This window comes from Leopardus geoffroyi, chromosome C2, assembly GCF_018350155.1.
Source record: "Leopardus geoffroyi isolate Oge1 chromosome C2, O.geoffroyi_Oge1_pat1.0, whole genome shotgun sequence".
Lineage (NCBI taxonomy): Eukaryota > Metazoa > Chordata > Mammalia > Carnivora > Felidae > Leopardus > Leopardus geoffroyi.
The window spans coordinates 108,657,973-108,670,973 of NC_059333.1; the positions used below are offsets into that span (position 1 = coordinate 108,657,973).

The window sequence follows — 13,001 nt, forward strand, 5'->3', positions numbered from 1 at the left end:
GCCCCATCATTCCCCCAGAACCATGCCAGATGGTGGGGTCAAAATGGCAAATGATAATAATGGTCTCTGTTTCCTGGGGCTCCCCGTCCAGTGGGGAAGACAGAAAAACACTCGAACAATTACAGCACAGGACCCAAAAGGCCACACACTGGTAAGAGGGGTTGCAATGGGGACTAATAGGAAGCCTCTAGCTGGACCTGGATGGTCAGGAAAGCAACACTCAAGCCTAGATCTGAGTGAGGGTCAAGTGAGAAATTAAAAAGAAAAAGAAAAGAAAGAAAAAGAAAGGGCTGCAGATTTCTTTCATCTCACCCTCACAGATTCCCCTGCATCCCTCAAAATCCCACTGCCTCGCCCAGCACCTTCCCTGACTCCCCAGAAGAGGTGGTCACTTCCTCATCTGTGCCATTTCTGTGTCTTACCTCTCTATCCTCTGCCTCTCTACTCCTAGCACTGTTACTAGCACTAGTCACTGTTAGACTGCTTTTTACCTTGTTTACTCTTTGGCCTCGCCCTTTCCTACCCTACTGTCCTCTCTTACTTGGCTGTCTCTTCCTCCAGGAAGCCTTCCATGACCTGCCCACCTCTGCCTTAGGCAGTCCTCATACGTGTTCCCACAGCACCTCAGATTTCTCTCAGAGCACTGGTCACACTGTGATTCACTCATTCATTCATTCATTCATTCCGTGAATGAGGCATACTGAACGCCTTCTCTGATCTAGGCATGTGATCTGAATGGATAATCCACCAAGAAATAAGTCAGACTGAAGAAGCTCACCAGCAAACATAAATACAGGGTGTCCTCTGGGGGCACAAAGCCCAGAGATGTAATCCATCCCAGGAATCTGGTCGCTGCCCCTCCACCCCCTCCCCTGCACTCACTCACTGTGTGAGGCCAGGCAGTGGTGCTCTGGTGCATCTTCCGCCGCCCCCCCCCCCCTTTCCTCCAGCACAGCGTCTGGCACATCTTCACGCAATCCACGAACGTGAGAATGAATGAGGGGTGCCAGCCTCCGTGCTTTATGAGGACGATCAAATCTGTCGTCGCGGTTCCTGGCCCCCTCAGAGCTCACAAACTAAGATGCACCAGCAGGGCCGGGACAAGCCAACCGCCCCTCCCAGGAAGGTGCTGAAAGGGAGGGTGACTGCTCTGCTCCTCTCCCTTGGCCCTGGGAATGATGTGACAGTAACAAAGGCACAGACAGCCGCTTCCAGAACTGTGTCTCAGGACCAGTCCTGTCTCCTCTCTTCAGCCAGTGGTCACACGTATCTGCTTTGCCATATCTGCCGAGTAGGCTGCACCTTCTGCCCAGCAAGGGCTGAAGGACAGAGCAGCATTGAGCAGCATGGGGATGCCTGGGAGGGAAGGGGAGTGAGCGACCAAAAAGAAAAACGACAAAGTCCCACAGAAAACTTATTTCCAGTCACCGTAAGCAGAGCCCCGCCAGCACTTTCCATCCTTCTGCTTCCTCCTGCACAGCCTGAAGGGAGCCCCATGGCTAGGCCGTCAGCTCTAACTCAGCTACTGCTCGTTCCCTCATCACGTTCTCTATAATTACATGTTGGGTAGCCTCTTCCCCCTTCCCATTTTAATTAGTCGTCAGATGTAAAATGACCACTGATGGTATTTTCTGCTTTGCTCTTCGGGAGGTTTTGCGTATTTTTGTCATCCAGGTGTTAGGATGACGCTCTTATTTGTAGATGAGCCTGGGGCTCTCTGATCCTTCAACATTTGGGGGAAAATGTAAAGGAGAGTATATTAAAAAGACCAAGGGACATATTGCCCCTCCGGAGGAAAAGTATTGTCGATTAGGCAAACTGAGGGAGCAAGAAATGAACACCCACCAAGGTCACCAGAGTCTGCGCGTACCTCACACTGTAGAAAAGCCTGGGAGACAGTCGTTTTTAACCTTGGCCGCCAAAGGCATAGAAAAACTCAGAAAAGCAAAAATAAGGGTGGGGGAGGGTTTTCCGGTTCCAAGGATTTGTCTGAACTCGGAGCAGAGGAACACAGTGCTTTTTACGCAAGGGTCCTTTAAATTTCCTTTGGGCATCTGCATTCTGTAGATTTAAGCCCTTCTGCAGCTTCAGGGCTGGTTCTTGGTTGACTGGATTCCTTCAGTAACTGGTTCAGGGACGGATACATACGCCAGCCGGAACCAATATTTATAGGAGGCTTGGGGCTTGCTACAGCCATCTTGTCACTCTGAGGGCAGCCTGAGAATGAGACCTCCAGCGTGCAGAGTTCACAGCCTGATCCCTGGATCAGGCTATTAAAGTGTCCACTGCCCACACGAGCCTAGAATTTTCTGTTTTGGCTTAAGCTGAGGTTTTCACTTTGCTTTGGCTGAGTTTTCTGTTCACTTATTCAAGAAGGCTTCTGACGGATTCACACTCAACGGATGTAAAAGGAGTTGGGATTTTATTCCTAATTGCATCCAGCTGAGGCCTCTAAGGCATAGGTATGAAACGCCACGCATTTCCCCTCCTGTGTGGACCCACAGCCGGTCACCCCCTCAGGCATGTGTGCCGCCCTCCGAGGGCTCCCCTCAGCCCCACACTCTCTTAATCTGAGCACCCCATTCCACAGAAGGTCAGCACCCCAACAGATGGGTCCCTCGAATTCTAGCCTCACAATTAGAGGAACTCAACTTTGCTGATTGAAATTCGGAAACTTTCTCAAACTTCCATTTGGGTTTTTATGGTTTAAGAAAATAGTCTTATAAGTGTAATCTTTATAAAATTCGTGTACAGGGCAAATGCCAGGTAAACAACACGAATAGACTTGCATGTACATAAGGTGTGCCTTCGTCAGGCTTCTTCTTAGAGTAGAGGAACCACAGGCAGGACTAGCTGACGTCTTTAGGGCAATGTGCCCAGGAGGTTAAGTCGGGAGTTAGGAGCTTCCTTCAGGGCATCCAGGGGAACACAAATGGTCTGCACTCACTTGTATTCTTACTTGGAAATCTCTTCCAAGGAGAGCGCACTGGGCCATGGGCCATGAGATGTGCATTCTGGCCCCCATGCTGTCTGTGGAGTTGTGATTGCCTGCCCTGAGTGATTCCCGGAGTCATTCCGACACCCCCATTCTCTAGTTCTACAGTAGACTGTGGGCATTTTCACCCAGCTGCCACTCTGGAGTCATGCGGAACTTGATCACTGCCCACATCATGACTGTTAGAGCTAGAATGAGCCTCCCATGTCTGGTCCAGCCATTCACTTCTCGAGGAGGAACCTGAGGCCGGGAAGAGGCTGTGGGCACTTGGAGGCTGCGGGCGGAGAAGAAGTAAGGATCAGGTGGCTGGTGGCCGGCCAGAGGCAGGAGGTGTGGGCTCTGCTGTCTCTACCACTGGACTTGGACAAGACATTTCCCCTCTTTCTGATGAGGGAGCCTAAGGCAAGCTACAAGTGCTGCCACTGCCTGTCCCCCCAGGTGGGATATGTGTGATATTCCCCGGGTACTCCTGGCTGCCCAAGAACAAAGGAAAGGGAAAAACAAATGGTTAACTGATGGAGATCACAGTCATACAGGATAGGAGTCTCCATCAGTTCACAAATATCTTAGTAAATTACAAGAAAACGGCCATTTTATCAGTAGCCTAATCTTCAGAAACCTATAAACTCAGTTTCCTGGAGCTCCGACATCACCCCTCTGGAGTGATGTGGGGATCAAAGATAAGAAGGAAATGGTAGGTCAGATTAAACTTCCTTATAACCTGCAGCTCATTGACAAATACTTGAGGCAAATACAGACTGAACCATTTCTCCAGGAACCCCCTACTGTCCTAATGTTAATGCCTGACTAGAGGGAAAACAACTTTAGCTTGACAAGAGCAAGGCCTCCAGTATCTTAGGAGTCTTCTTTGACACATCAAAGTCCCTCTGGAGCCCTTCCTCTTGCCCTTACCTCCCTCAACTCCATAGTATATAACCAGTCACTCCTCACAATTCCAGTGCAGCTCTTCCTGCCTGTGGGTCCTCTCCCCGTGCTTTAATAAAATCCCCTTGTTGCAACAAAGATGTCTCAAGAATTCTTTCTTGGCCATCAACTCCAGACCCCCACCACTCCAAACCCCCATCATTCCTGCCTCTGTTTTTCTCATCTGTACAGGGGGTGGTGACTGCAAGGACTAATGACCCCTCTCATATGTGTGAGACCCTGTGTATAATTATCAGTTCCAGCAAACGGCCTGCATCTGGGTCTCTGGAGGACCTTCTCTCCCCGGCTACCTGTCGGTTGTACAAAGACTGGCTTCATTTGTCAATCATAGGTTAGGAAGTGAGGGCCACTCATCCTTGTACAAGTGGGGGGTGAAGATGGGGTTGTTAGAGACTCCTTTGTTTTCTCTTCCCAAGCTCTTCCCTGGCCCCAGCTCTGAGGCAGCTGCTCTCTCTGGCTGGCTCTATCTTAGCTCCTAAGACACTCTAGGAGGGAAGGCAAAGGCACACAGCCCACAGTCACTGGCCATTCACAGTATAAGCAGGTTCTCAGCAAACCCTATGCATTTAATTGATGAAAGTAGGAAATGAGGAAGAAATACTCGAAAACAATCTCGTACAAGTACAAATGCCTGCTCAGTTTTAATGTGTAGGCACCACGGCAGTTATTCAAGGTAGACTTTCCAGCCCCAGATTCTCTTGTCGTATGTTTGCTATCCATGCAGTGTTTCAATTTTGTGGGTATTTTGGTCTTAAGATAACTCACTGTGTCAGGAAGAAAAATTGGTAAACTCTCCAAGGGAAGAAACTGTACTTTTTAAATTGTTTCTCAAGTGTCTTAGAGGCACTTCATAAATATTTGTTGTTGTTGTTGTGTTGTTATAATAATAGGCAAAGTGGCTCCTTTACACTGGCCTTGCTACAAGAATGAGACTCACGAAGGGTGTCACAAAAATAATGCCATCCATGTTAAATATTTAATGTCATCTTCTCCTAGTGTCAGAATATTTAGTTCAGTGAGAGCATCTCTCAGGCAGAGGCAGACAAGCCAGTACATTCTGCACATATGCAACACATTAAAAAGAAGCCCACAAGGTTTACGCTTACGACTCACCGCTTTTGCTCTGGAAGGTTGCCCTGATCAGGGAAGGGCATAAGGCAAGACAGGCCCAGGTGGCGGGTGCTGAATGGAAGGGAAGGCGAGCTCAATCTGGGCAGATTCTCCTCTGGGAGCCTGCCGGTCAGGTGGAGATGCCTCAGGCCAGCTCCAGGGGCTAGCAGGAGGGGGTCACAGATGCTGGCTCCTGGCTCACCAGTCCCAGGTCATACCCGTCTCAGTCTCCTTCCACCTGGTTGGGGCAATGGCTTCCAACCCTGTCACCGTCTCAGAATCATTAGTGAGGCCTTTTAAAAACATCTGCAGCCGGAGCAGGCCTCAGGGGCTTCTCACTCCAGAGGTCTGGATAGAGACTGGCTACCTGCATTTTTGAAAGCACCACACGTAATTCTGATGTGCGGTCACAGTGGAGAAGAAACACCTCTTGAGAGAGTCAGTGTAGGCTCTCCAAGGTGTTAAATATTTTACTCTAGGAGAATGAAGTGTGAAGGGCTGCCTAAAGAACACAAAACATGCTGAAGGTAGAGGCAGTTTGCACCGCCCTGTGAGTTACAGCCTTAAGGCTTGTGTAAAACAGGGCCCTGGAGGCATGGGGTGTTCCTTTTCACTGCTTACACCCAGACCTAACCCTGTCTGGTAGCACTACAGAAAATGCCCTTCCTGACCAGAGAACAGCCCAGACCTCCTGTGGGATGATGGTATTATTAATTTTTTTTAAGTTTATCTACTATTTTGAGAGAGAGAGAGAGAGCATGACAGTGCGAGTAAGGGCAGAGAGGGAGAGAGAGAGAATCCCAGGCAGGCTCCGTGCAGAGGCCAATGCGAGGCTCTATGACTGTGCGATCATGGCTTGAGCCGAAATCAAGAGTCAGATGCTTAACCGACTGAGCCACCCAGGCGCCCAGGATGATGGTATTCTATAGGTGTAGCTATTCTATGAGCATGTGACCACATATTCCCCCATCTGTGTTCCCTCATCTCCCTATATCATGTGTCACTTCCTGGAAATATCTGGCCGCTTGGCTTGCCACACACACCTGTGTGATGTTTTAAAAAATTAGCAAAATGTTTTCATTAGTCAGGGTTCTCTAGGGAAACTGAATCTTATAATTTTTTTTATATAATTCCTTATTATACACCTTTTTATATGTAAATATTTATATAATTAGACTAAAATATAAAATCTCTCTCTATATAGACTTGTGTATATAGATATATATATCTATCCATCTCAATAGACATATATATATATATATAGATTTACTCTAAGGAATTGGCTCACATTATTGGAAGGCTGAGAAGTCCCAAGATCTGACATCTGCAAGCTGGAGACCCAAGAGAACTGCTGTGTAGATTCAGTCCAAGTCTGGAGGCCTGAGAATGGGAAGAGCCCATGGTTTCAGTTCTAGTCCAAAAGCCAGCAGGCTTGAGAGCAGAGAAGAAACAATATTTCAGTTTAAGTCCAAAGGTCTGAAACGTCTGCTGTTCCAGCTCAAAGCACTCAGGCAGGAGGAGCTCCCCTCCTCCAAGGAGGGTCAGCCTTTTTGTACTATTCAGGCTTCAATGGACTGAATGAGGACCACCCAACCCACATTCAGCAGGGCCATCCAGGGCCATCCGGCTTTACTTAGTCTACCAATTCAAATGTTAATCCCACCCAAAAACACCCTCAGGACACTGCCAGATTAATGATGACTACAAATCCGGGCACCCTGTGGCCCAGGCAAGCTGACAAATAAAATGAACCATCACAAGCCTTTTTTTCTTGCAAACATCTTATCTGGAGGGAAGCAAGTGCATCCCAGAGTACACAGTGCAGGGCAAAGTCAGCCTCTTTCAAGCACCTGTAGGAGCAGCTACCCACTATGGTGTGTCACTTCCATGGCATCAGTCAGACAGGCCTCTGCTTCTAATGTGAGACCGTGTGGGGTAACTCAGAGTGTGGGCAGATACCCTTCTAACTGTTGATACAGCTCTGAGCCCCACCCCAGGCTGGACTCCATGTCACTGTGTATGCAGCACATCCCCTGGCCCCCAACCCACTCTGGGACAATCCTCAACATTGGACCTTTCTGTGTCCTCTCCCCACTTCCCACCTCCCACTTCCACTTGGCCTTCGCTGTTTCGGCATTGATACGCTGCTGGAAAAAAACCAAAGAACTGGGCTGGCTGGTCCTCAGCGATTCGTGATTTCTAACTTCAGCTGGATCTTCACTATCACCCCGTGTGCTTTTTGCCATTACTTAGCCAATGATCCATCTATCTTGTCAGCCATTCAATAAACACTGTTGATCGCCTACTACTTGCCAGATATTGTGTTCTGCTAAAGATACAACAAGGGTACAGGAAAAAACAGAGTTGGTCTCTGCTCTCAGGGAGCATACAGCCTGGCAGACTCTAGAAGGCAGATGCCCTAAATCTGCCCCAAAAGGCCAGTCCTCTGTATTCGCAGGTGACCTCAATGACAAGCACAGGTTTGCCTTGCTAGAAGTTCCTGGGTCTCTGTTTGCACCCCAGAGCTCCTTCCATTACTCCTTATGCCCTCTGGATCTCTGAAACCAGAAGCTGAAGGGCTCAGGGTGCTAGGGTGGCTTGGTCAGTTATGCATCCAGCTTCGGCTCAGGTCATGATCTTGCAGTTCATGAGTTTGAGCCCTGCATAGAGCTCCGAGCTGATGGTGTGGAGTCTGCTTGGGATTCTTTCTCTCTCCCCCTCTCTCTTTCTCTGCCCCTCCCTCACTTGCACTTTCTCTAAGTAAATAAATAACACTTAAAAAAAAATAAATAAGTGGAAGGTCTCTCTGGTCACCGCCCCCACAATGCTCCTGCTTCTTCGAGCCCTCCTTCCTCTTACTGTTCCTTCTGCATTTCTCCCTTCTGAGATTTTAGCTGGTCTACCTTGATGCCCCATCCGGGAACCCTAGCAACGTCCCCTGCTCAGGGAGACTTCTCATTCTGCATTCGCAAGTTGCCAAATCCTGTTTATTCTTCTTCCTAAATAATTCTCTCCTTTCCGTATATCTTTAACGCTTCCTGTAATACTGCCTCATCACTTGACTCCTAATTCCTCTCCTTGTCTCCAGTCTCAACCCTTTCCCTCAAGCCAGCCTTCATATCGCTGTCAGAAACAAGCCTACTACACTGGACGATGTCCTGCTCTTGATCCAAGTGCTTAAGTGGCTTTTCACAAGCTAGAATAGGATTTTCAAACTTCTTGGGTGTTTTGGGTTTTTTTGGCAGAAGGATCCTACTTGCCCACCTCCTTCAAAATGGAATCGGAAGCCCTACAGAGAAATGAGCTATTAAGCCATGAAAAGACATGGAGGAACCGTAAACGCCTACTGCTAAGTGATGAAGCCAATATGAAAAGGCTACATACTGTGTGATGTCCATACTCTATGAAATTCTGGAAAACACGAAACTATGGAGATAGTAGAAGAATCAGTGGTTGCCAGGGGTGAGGGGGAGGGAGAGATAAATAGGCAGAGCACAGAGGAGTTTTAGGGCAGTGAGATTACCTGTATGATAACTATAATGAGGATTATACATTATTATACATTTGTCTAAACCCACAGAACATACGACACCAAGAGTTATGCACACACCTAAGGTAACTACAGTTTGGGTGATACTGACGTGTCAACGTAGGACTGTCACAAAGGTGACACTCTGGTATGGGATGTTGATAGTGGGGCAGGCAGTGTATATGTGGGGCAAGGGGAACCATCTATCCTTTCTACTCAATTTTGCAGTGAACCCAGAATTGCTCTAAAACATACAGTCATTGGGGCACGTGGGTGGCTCAGTCAGTTGAGCATCTGGTTTGGATCATGATCCCAGGGTTGTGGGATCAAGCTCCACATCGGGATCAGTGCTGAGTATGGAGCCTGCTTAAGATTCTCTCCTCTCTCCCTCTACCTCTCTCCCCCACTCATATGCTCTGTCTCTAAAACAAAAAAAAAATAAATAAATAAAATAAAAAATAAAAGATGGTCATTTATTACACATTGCATTAAAATTTTTTAATTTATAGGTGGCTCAGTCAGTTAAATGTCTGACTTTGGCTCAGGTAATGATCTTGCAGTCCATGAGTTCGAGCCCCGCGTCGGGCTCTGTGCTGACAGCTCAGAGCCTGGAGCCTGCTTCAGATTCTGTGTCTCCCTCTCTCTCTGCCCCTCTCCTGTGTGCGCTCTCTCTCTCTCTCTCTCTCTCTCTCTCTCAAAAATAAACATAATTTTTTTTAATTTACATTTAAAATATAAATTTACTTTAAAAAGTTTACATTTAAATTTACATTAAAATTTGTTCTATTTATCTTTACCTTTAGAAAAAGTGGAGCTCCTTTGATAAAGGCTGTGGCAATGGAAGAAAAAGGGTGGAGCGAGATGAAGCCCTGTCTGTGTCTCACCCCCAAGCGTTCCCTTGTGACCTGGGGACCTCAGGACTTGGAGGAACACCAGAGATGCAGAAGACATGAGCTAAATGACTTAGCAAGGTAAACAAGGGCTCTCATGGTCAGGCCTGGCTTTCCTTCCAGGCACATTCCTCGTGGTTCCCTGACCCCCTGCCTTCACAATATTCTACACAAACACTAGTGTTTCCCCAAGCACCTCCCGCTCCACGGGGTCTCCCTCCAGGCTCGTGCTTCTCCCTCTGTCTTGAATCCTTTGCCCTTCTCCACTTGGTGATTTCCTTCAAGTCTCAACTCTATAGCAGCACCTTCTCTGTGAAGTTCTCCCCAAGTTCTTCAGGAGACTTTCCTCAGGCTTGGTTCATCTTATCCTGGCATCTGGCAAACGTAGTGTCTGTTTCCACACGCCTAACTCCTACTGTGTGAGCGATGTGAGAGCAGGATCCTTGCTGCTTTCATCTTGGAATCCCCTATAACCAGCAAAGTGTCTGGCTTCCTAAGCATTTGCTGAGAACGAATGAGTAAACGAATGAACAAATGAATGAGTGAATACATCAACTCGACTCTTCCTGTCTCAGAAGATGATCCCACATTCTAGTAGATGATTTTCACTCACTCCTTGGTAGATTTACTTTTTTCGCCACAAGCTTCTTTGACGTTGGGGCTTGATAGCACTGGTCAATGTATTTACAAACCAGGCCAGCCATCAGCAACCCATAGATGGGTTTGGCCGCTTAATTTCTTCCCACATTTCAATAGCTGGCAGAGCTATGTGCCTTCAGAGGTGTCTTCAGTTTATCCTTAAGTGATTTCATCTTTCCGTTCCCATTTACACATGTTCTTAGTTTATGAAAAGGAAGCTTGCCAGCCTGTCCTCTGGTGGAACACAAAGTCAGGACTCTTAGCTTTAACTATGACCTTTAGAATATTTCGATAAAAGACAACTGTAATGGTGTGATTGCTTGGGACATTTATATGTCTACTTATTTTTATTTTCTTTTGAGAGAGAGACAGCACACGTGAGTGCCTGCGGGAGGGGCAGAGGGAGAATCTTAAGCATGCTCCGTGCCCCGTGCGGAATCTGACCTGGGGATCGATCTTACAACCACGAGATCATGACCTGAGCCAAAATCACGAGTCGAATGCTTAGCCCCTGCTTGGTACATTTAATACCTAATTTCCAAAGCCTCAGTTGAACATGGGCTGTAACTGAGCAGACATCCTGAGCCTTCAGCGGTAAAACTGGCTCCTCCTGGATTTGGGAGCTGGGGTCTGCAGAGCCAGATAGATTAAGCCTGGTACATATTCCTTTCTATGATGTTTTCCATCTTCTCTGGCTTACAGAGGCCCTTAGAAAAGCGCTCAAAAAAATGCTCATTCAACCAAACGTTTTACCTGTTTTAAATGAAGTCAGTCCCATGAACTTCTTTGTTTCCTCCTATTTTTCATGCAATGTCTTATCACAAGTGTTTAGGCTCTCAGAAAAATGTAAAGCTCAAATCAGGACTTGCTACACCTGAATCAGAGTTCTGTTTCAAAGTTCACCAAAATACCAATAGCACACACACACACACTGGGTTTTTTAAAAACTACAGTCTGCCCTCTGGAGACTCATTTCCATGTGGCCCTTCAGAAACACCTGAATTTTTTTTTATAACTTGAAGGGCTTTGGCTTGAGTTTTCTATGTACTTTTGACTAACTTACTTTCCACCATAGATACGGACTCTATGAGATCATTGGTCTATGATTTTTTTCACTATATTTCTTAATTTATATTTATAGGTAATTTCTTTCAAAAACAAATAGTGAATAATTATTTACCATAAAGCACATTCTTAAAAAGACTAAGGCCAGACTATCTCTGATAATGAACCTCCAGAGTCTTTCAAAGACAAGTAAATGATGACAAGATCAGAGCCATAAATTAAGCAAGTGTCAAATTTCCTTTGACTTACGGTAATCGAAGACCACCCTCACCACCCAAATCATATCATTAGGGAGAATCAGAAAAACTCGGGCATCGATAGCCTTCAATATCTTTGAAATACAGTAAAAGGAGGCAGAATTGCCACTACCTTTAATTCATTCACTACCATCCCCTCCCTGGTCCCCACACTCTCGTTCAACAGGGGCCGAGAAATCCTTCCAATGCTTTCCTGGTGCCTGCTCACCACTTTGAATCCCACATCACCAGGCCCCAATGTTGTAGTTGCTTAGCCACCCCTAGTCATTCTCTCTTAGGCTCTGAAAATTTTAGCTCTGGCTCAGTGTCCCTCTCTTCAATATTAATTTTGTCATACTTTAGAGTGATTTCAGGGACTTCAAAAATAATCCTTCCCTGCGCCTTTATCTCTCGGTTTCTTGACCTCCTCCTCTCCACCGATCTTGTCTTTTTTTTTCTTATTTTTTAATTTTTTTTTTTTTAACATTTATTTATTTTTGAGACAGAGAGAGACAGAGCATGAACGGGGGAGGTGCAGAGAGAAAGGGAGACACAGAATCGGAAGCAGGCTCCAGGCTCCGAGCCATCAGCCCAGAGCCCGATGCGGGGCTTGAACTCACGGACCGCGAGATCGTGACCTGAGCCGAAGTTGGAAGCTCAGCCGACTGAGCCACCCAGGCGCCCCCTGATCTTGTCTTCAATACAACCTCAGCCACCCTCTGCCCACGGACGCATCTTAGACTTGTTACTACCCAAACTGAATGTCCCAAACCTCAGTTTCAAGCATCCTCCTTTCTAACTGCCACTTTCTATCCTTCAAACTTACTGTCTCTACTGCTCTTATTCCAACAATGCTCTGGTCCTTCTGTTTGTACAATTCATCAATCCTACCCATTTTCTATTGTCCTGCCATCTCCTCATTTACTTGTGGATCATAACCCTGGATTTAGTCCTCATTTTCCTCTCTGCTCAGTTTCAACTCTGAGGTCCACCATTATAATCACCCCTTTCCATAAACTCTCAGCTTCTTGGCTTCTCTTTTTCATCCTATGCCCTTGAAAAACCCCATCTGAACAGCTGAATGTGGCTGCAGGAAAAACACCCAGCCACAGAGATGGTCTCACTTCTAATTTATTAGCATGAATCTCAAGCAGATCCTTAATGCCATCCAGCCACTCTGACGTATCCCTCGGTCCATACACCCTTCTGCTCTCCTGGATGTCCTCTTTCTCACCCGACTTTCAACACCTGCTTCCCATCATCACTAACAGCCGATGACCCTTGCTCCTGATTTGCACTGAGAATATAGAAGCAACAAAAGAACGTCTATGAGATACCGCCAACCCACCCAGCAGCTTCAAAGCCCATGTACTCTGCCTGCTTTCAAGTTACTCTCTTCTTGTGTCTTCAAGAAATCATTCTAGGTATTTTTCTCTCCTCTCCTACATTATTTTTTTTTTTCCTTCTCAAAAGGATTTCCTTCTCAGCGTACAAATACGCTGTCATTTCTTCCATGTGTAAGAGCACTCTCTCTGACTGTGCCCGCCTATCCGTCTGCCTCTCCATTCTCTGCTTCCTTTTATAGACAGAGT

The 13,001-nt window shown here is 46.7% G+C and overlaps 1 protein-coding gene across 5 annotated transcripts in view; it reads right to left on the bottom strand.

Annotated features, from left to right (window-relative positions):
* The window catches only part of KCNAB1 (potassium voltage-gated channel subfamily A regulatory beta subunit 1), a 413,540-nt gene that overhangs the window by 104,585 nt on the left and 295,954 nt on the right, over positions 1-13,001 (bottom strand). The gene's annotated exons all lie outside the window — the stretch shown is intronic.